General features: G+C 47.6%; 1 protein-coding gene across 1 annotated transcript in view; it reads left to right on the top strand.

The window, feature by feature from the left end:
* The first annotated feature begins 847 nt into the window (after positions 1–847).
* NSRP1 (nuclear speckle splicing regulatory protein 1) overlaps positions 848–6,000 on the top strand; it is a 64,564-nt gene continuing 59,411 nt past the window's right edge. Inside the window, exon 1 of the mRNA XM_040338570.1 lies at positions 848–995. The gene's annotated coding sequence lies outside the window, so the exon portion shown is untranslated. The remainder of the gene's footprint in view (positions 996–6,000) is intronic.

The raw sequence follows: 6,000 nt of genomic DNA, 5'->3' as shown, positions 1-6,000 counted from the left end.
TGAAAGTGCAAATTCAGTAGATTTGCCTTTAGTAAATAAACCCCATGGTCTTAGGGGGCGTACACACGATACAAAAACCGTATGGAAAAATTTGTACGACGAGCTGTCTGCCGATTTTCGGATCGTTAGTACGGTGCCTCAGACAGCTGATTTCGCTTTTTGTCGGACAAAAGCTTGATGTGCAGACTATAAAATGTTTGTCGGATGTAAATTCAACGTCCGATATTTGTACGAAAAAAAATCATAAGAGCAAGACAACGCATGCTCAGAAACAAAAGAATACTGTACATACAAAGTTATTCAAAACAAAATGTAATTTCTGACGTTGTATCCTGTCGTATGAAAAATTTTGTATTGTAAGTAACCTCTTCACTATCGACATGAGACTAGCATGCCACAAAAAAACGGACGTTCGGTCGTCCGAAAATCTAAGCGTGTGTACGACGAGGCTTAACGCAACCCTACCCAGGAAGCTATATGAGCAGGGACTCACAGGGGCAGGTGGGTGGGCTTGGCCTATGTCATTGGGGGGCTGGCTAAAACCACCTGGAGAAAAAGATTTATTTGTGAAGCAGGAAAACGTAACACGCGTCGATGTAAAACACCAAGTTTTCAATAGGAACTAACATTCTTTACACATAGCTATTCCCACATAAAATGTTAAAGTAATAACTTGCCCTGTGTTGCCTATCTGCAATGACACCAATGGCAATACATTTAACAGGCACTGTACAGAACCTACCTAATGTACACTAACAAGAATGCCGCGCACGCGCAGACAATCCACTTTTTCCTTGACTAGAGTCGACGTTTTCCATACGTCGGTGACAGAAGGGAGAAGAGGGTCTGCGCATGCGCGCGCCTTGTTCCTGTAGCCTTTCAGACGGTTGTGGTGGAGAACTGAGCGTGCGCCGGTTCCATTTTATCGGAGATTTACATGGCGGCGCCGCTGTGAGGCTTTCTAAGGACTGTACACAGCAAGCACAGAGATACAGGTATTTTCCAATTCATCTCTTTCTTTCCCTCCTAGGCTTGCCTTTTCCGGCACGGTTCTTATTCCCAGTACTGTACACCTCGTCAGCCATTAATGAAACCTCCCTCTGGCCCGAATACTACTACTACCCCTGGCATGGCCACCAGCATTTCAATGGACGCGTCTAACAAGCTTGTGTTCCTGTGTGCCCTCCTCACACTATACAGGTGTGCTGCATGTTTACACACCACAACACGTGTCCCTGGACCGCAGAGTGTCACAATGTACTGCTGGGTATAACCCAGGGCGCATTCAGTGACCCTTTATTTGTTTTTAATATGTTGCCCACCACATAATGCGTGTATGCTGAGAAAGGTGAGATTTAATACCAGTTTGCTGCACATATGTGTCCCCGGCAGCGTAAGGTTGTGCGCTCACTGCATGCTCCCAGCACACTGACTGAACTGTCACTGATGCGTTTCGGTTGAGGCCTTTGAGGAGCCAGCAGGATGGAATCCTGCTCACGTGACCACTGTGAGAGCCAATTATAGCAATCAAATCAGTGGCGGCAAACAACCACCCCCGCTGTTCGCCGGTCAGTCTGGCACTTACCTCCTCGTAGCAGGTAGTGTGGAGGCTCGGCTCTGAGTCCTCTCCTCCATGGTCGGCTTCCAGCTCCTCCTCTCCTCCTTCTAGGTGTCCAATAGGATCGACTGTCCTTTTAGCCAACCAGTGTCAAAACCTGCTTCCTGATTTGCTGGGAGGAGGATCAGTGTTACAACAGCAAATATTAATTTGCTGTTGTAACACACCTGGGTGAGCTCTGAGCGCACTATCTGCGACCCAAACCCACCCTATATTGAAGCCTATTGGACCCTCTGGCTCTAATCGGTGCTTCAGAAAAACAGCTCCTCCGTATTGGAATCCATGTGCCGATGTCCTGAAAGGGGCCAGACTCATGGCTAGGGGAGGTAGCCCCCATCCGCCCTTAATGGACTGTCTGCCCCTGAATAACATGATCATATAGAAGCCGCGCTGCCTCCCAGCCATTAAAGACCACTGGGAGGCAGCGTTAAAGGGGGAGGAAAAGAAAACCGTGTGAACAGTTTGGGAGTTCCAAAGCGCCTAACCATCTCCACCCCTTATATTCCCTATATGCTCATTCTTAAGCCAGTGATCTGCCGATATGGTTCCAGCTATCGATACGGTTCTCCTCTTGACTGCGCAATCCGAGCCAATGGAAATCACTGAACCTGAGCAGCTGTAGCAAGAGGTCCAGGGCGACGTGGAATTTGCTGTAAGTGGCCAGTCGGCCTCGCTGTGCTCGCTCGGCCTCCTGGCTCTTTTTTTTTTTTTAACATCCACCAATCCACGGGGATGTTGAGGAATGAGCATGGATGCTGCCCGAGGTTCAGAGATTTACGTGGGCTTCGTCTGCTCCTGTGCAGTCAAACAGGGAACCATATCGATAGGGGAACTAGATCGACAAGACACCGGCACTACCGATGGGTTGCACAAAGAATCTGTCAGCTCCAGTCGGAGCTGATGTACTAACCATGCATGGTTAGTCCAGCGATCTCCCCTGCTGAGCTGTTGTGTTCTAACACTCCAATCGGTGATCTGCCATTGGCTGGTAGCACTGATCAGGAGTCGGTTGGCTGCTGGTTTTCCAGCACGCACGGCCAAACAGCCGTTATTTGTCAGACCGACCGACATACACATGGGCAGAATATCGGCTGTTTTTTTATTTTCGACCTGCAAATGTCTGCCGACATTCTGCCAGTGTGTAGGGGTTTGGCCCCTGTTCACAGCGGTGCGACTTATACTGCGATTTTACAGGTCATGAAATTTGCGGTGCCACACTGATTTGAAAAAGTAATTCCTGCGCCACTTCTGGGGATTCCAAGTGTGACTTGCATAGACATCTGCACATGAAGTCGCACAGATATCAGCCAAGTTCCACTGACATGCGGCTTTGAAATTGTGCGAGTTTTCAAGTGTAGCGCACAATTTCAAAGCCGCATTCAGTGTGAACCTAGACTAAGGGCTCATTTACACTTGTGGTCAGGCAGTAAAATTAGGTGGCTAGGATGAGGTTTTGCTTCAGACATGAAATATGAACAAATCATATCCCTCTATAGTGTGTATTCAATAAATGGCGCTAAGGCCACTTTCACACTGAGGCACTTTACAGGCGTTTTAGTGCTAACAATAGCGACTGTAAAGTGCCTCTCCTATCACTCCAGTGGGAAAGCCCGACTGCTTTTACACTGGAGCGATGCGCTTGCAGGACACTAGAAAAAGTCCGCCAATAGTGGGGGTTAAAATCGCCCCGCAAGTGGCTGAAAAGCCCCGCTAAAACAACGGTAAAGCGCCGCTAAAACTAGCGACGCTCTCACTGCCCCAGTGTGAAACTGCCCTAAAACCTCGTACACACGATCCAATTGTTGGCAGGCGATTGTCTGATGAGACTGTTGGCCTAAAATCTGACCGTTAGTACGCTGCTTCAGACAATTGTTGCCCAACTTTCGGCCAACAAATGTTGGATGGCAGGCTAGTAAATTTTTGGCGGACAACTGTCTCTTGTCAGATTTTCGTATTGTCTGTACAAAAGTTTGTCACCCAAGTCCAAAGTACAAACACGCATGCTCATAATCCATGCTCGCCAAACACGACATTAGCAGAAGGTGCCCAAAGAGTGGCACTCAAGAGCTGAAATTCCATGTAGTATGTCACTACGTTCGTGTTTGTTGGCCGACAATTGTGTGCCAGTAGTATGCAAGACAAAATCCAGGCACACTTTTGACAAAAGTTTGGCGCTCGGCTGGCCAAGTGTCGAATCGTGTGTACGAGGCTTTAGTGTCATTTCTGTCTGCTGCTTCGTTCCTCGGCTATCAGCATGAATCACTTCTGACATGTTTTCCTGACACCAAGAGAAAAATACATGGGAGGGAAAAAGACATGGGAGGGAGCTCCAGCTTATTGACAGCCTCCTGTGAACTGTCTCTCTCCAATCAGCTCTCAGCGCTCTCCTCCCTGAACTCTAGAGTGTGTAATTTCAGCTCTCCGACAATTTTTTTTCTGACTGCTCAGACAATCTTTAAAATTCTGGACTATGAGCGGATGTAGAGAAGACTGCAGATAGACAGAAACAACATATGTAGAAGGATTTATTTAGGGTCTGTATCATCTGAGCCTAGTTCCTTCACTGGGTATATGTAAGGGTTTACCACCACTTTAAGCTGTCTACATATGTACATTGTGTTGCATGGTGTGGTATTTACAGGGTTAAAACAGATGGTGCGGCAGCCACATATAACTGCTTCACCACCTGTCCAACGCATCTCAAAAGGGATCCATCGTGTGAGTTTAGCTATAAGCTGGCCATACATGGATTGAAATTCATCTGGTACAGCAGGGACAGGCAGAATTTCGATCCATGTATGGGAACTGTGGCTGTACAGAACCTGATCGACTTTCCCTATCTTGATCAGCGCTGCCAGCTATAGCCTGCAACACTGATCGGTGTATTCTGATTATTGAACTCGCTGGTTGAATGAAAAAAAATCAGACTAATCTATAAACTGCCTTACTACTCTTCTTCACTAATCCACTAGTGCAGGGGTCTCCAAACTTTTCAAACACAGGGCCACTTTATTGTCCTTTAGACTTTAGGAGGGCCGGATTGTGGCCAACAGGGGCAGAAAATGTCACGGGCCAGCATCAGTGAGAATAAATATGGTCTCGGGTTTGGTCATCAATAGAAGGAGAGGTATTCCCCCCTATTATTAGTAAGAGGATTAGTATCCAATTATTGGTATCAGTGGAGTATATAGTGCCCCATTGTTGGTGTCAGTGGGATGAATAGTGCCTCATATCAGTGGGAGGAATTGTGCCCCGAGGGCCGGATAAAGGCTAGCAAAGGGCCACATCTGGCCCTCGGGCCGCAGTTTGGAGACCCCTGCACTAGTGGAATGTGATATGTCTAGTGCAGGCATGTCCAAAGTCTGGCCCGGGGGCCAATTGCGGCCCCCATTCCAGTTTAATGTGGCCCCCCTGGTAATTTGGATATATACTGTATTTATCGGTGCTGCTTCGGAGGGGACAGAAAGGGAGTGGGGAATGAGTGCTGTCAAATTACATACAGGAGAATCTCCTGTTTACTCTGCGGCATCTGTAATAGGAAGTCTTGTCTCCTGGGCTGCCATTGGACAACTCCTCTGTCTATCATAGGAGGCGGGACATTGTATTAAAGAGGCTACTGTGTAAACAGGAGATTCTCCTGTATGTAATTTGTTGGCGCTCGTCCCGCTTCCCCTCCGAGGCTGCAGATGGACATCGATCAGGCTGCATTCATGGCTATGGAGAGGCTGCATTCATGGCAATGGCAAGGCTGCATTCATGGCAATGGCAAGGCTGCATTGATGGGCAATGACCCTTATTTTGCTTCACAGTTCTTTATTTACATTTTTTTCCTGAAACTTCCCTCCTAACGTTAAGGTGCGTGTTATACGCCAATAAATATGGTATATCCAAATAATACGCCTGAGCTCATCTCTTCACCACACACAGCCACAAAAGGCAAGATAATTCTTGTTGGCCAGTGTATTAGTGCTCGGGCAAACACACTTAGACCAAATTTTAATGGTTCAAAGAATGTCAGCAAAATGTTCGGCCCTTACGCATGTTCACTTCATCAAATCTGGCCCCCTTTGAAAAAAGTTTGGCCACCCCTGGTCTAGTGTGATGAGTCGTGCCGACTTTAAAGCAGTACCTGCACTACCTTTTTTCTGAAGTCGGATTCCCGTATTAAAGGATCCAACTTTGGCATATGACTTGTGCATGAAGGGGAACTTCACGGCAATTTTTTTTTTGAACCGGCATGGGTTCCCCCTCCATGCGCATACCTGGCCCTTTCGGTCTGGTATGGATTTTAAGGGGAACCCCCCACACCATCGCATGGGGGTCCCCCCAAAATCCATACCAGGCCCTTATCCAAGCACGCAGCCCAGTAGGCAGGAAAGGGG

The sequence above is a fragment of the Rana temporaria genome, chromosome 2 (assembly GCF_905171775.1).
Source record: "Rana temporaria chromosome 2, aRanTem1.1, whole genome shotgun sequence".
NCBI lineage: Eukaryota > Metazoa > Chordata > Amphibia > Anura > Ranidae > Rana > Rana temporaria.
This window is presented reverse-complemented; position numbering and strand designations above follow the sequence as displayed.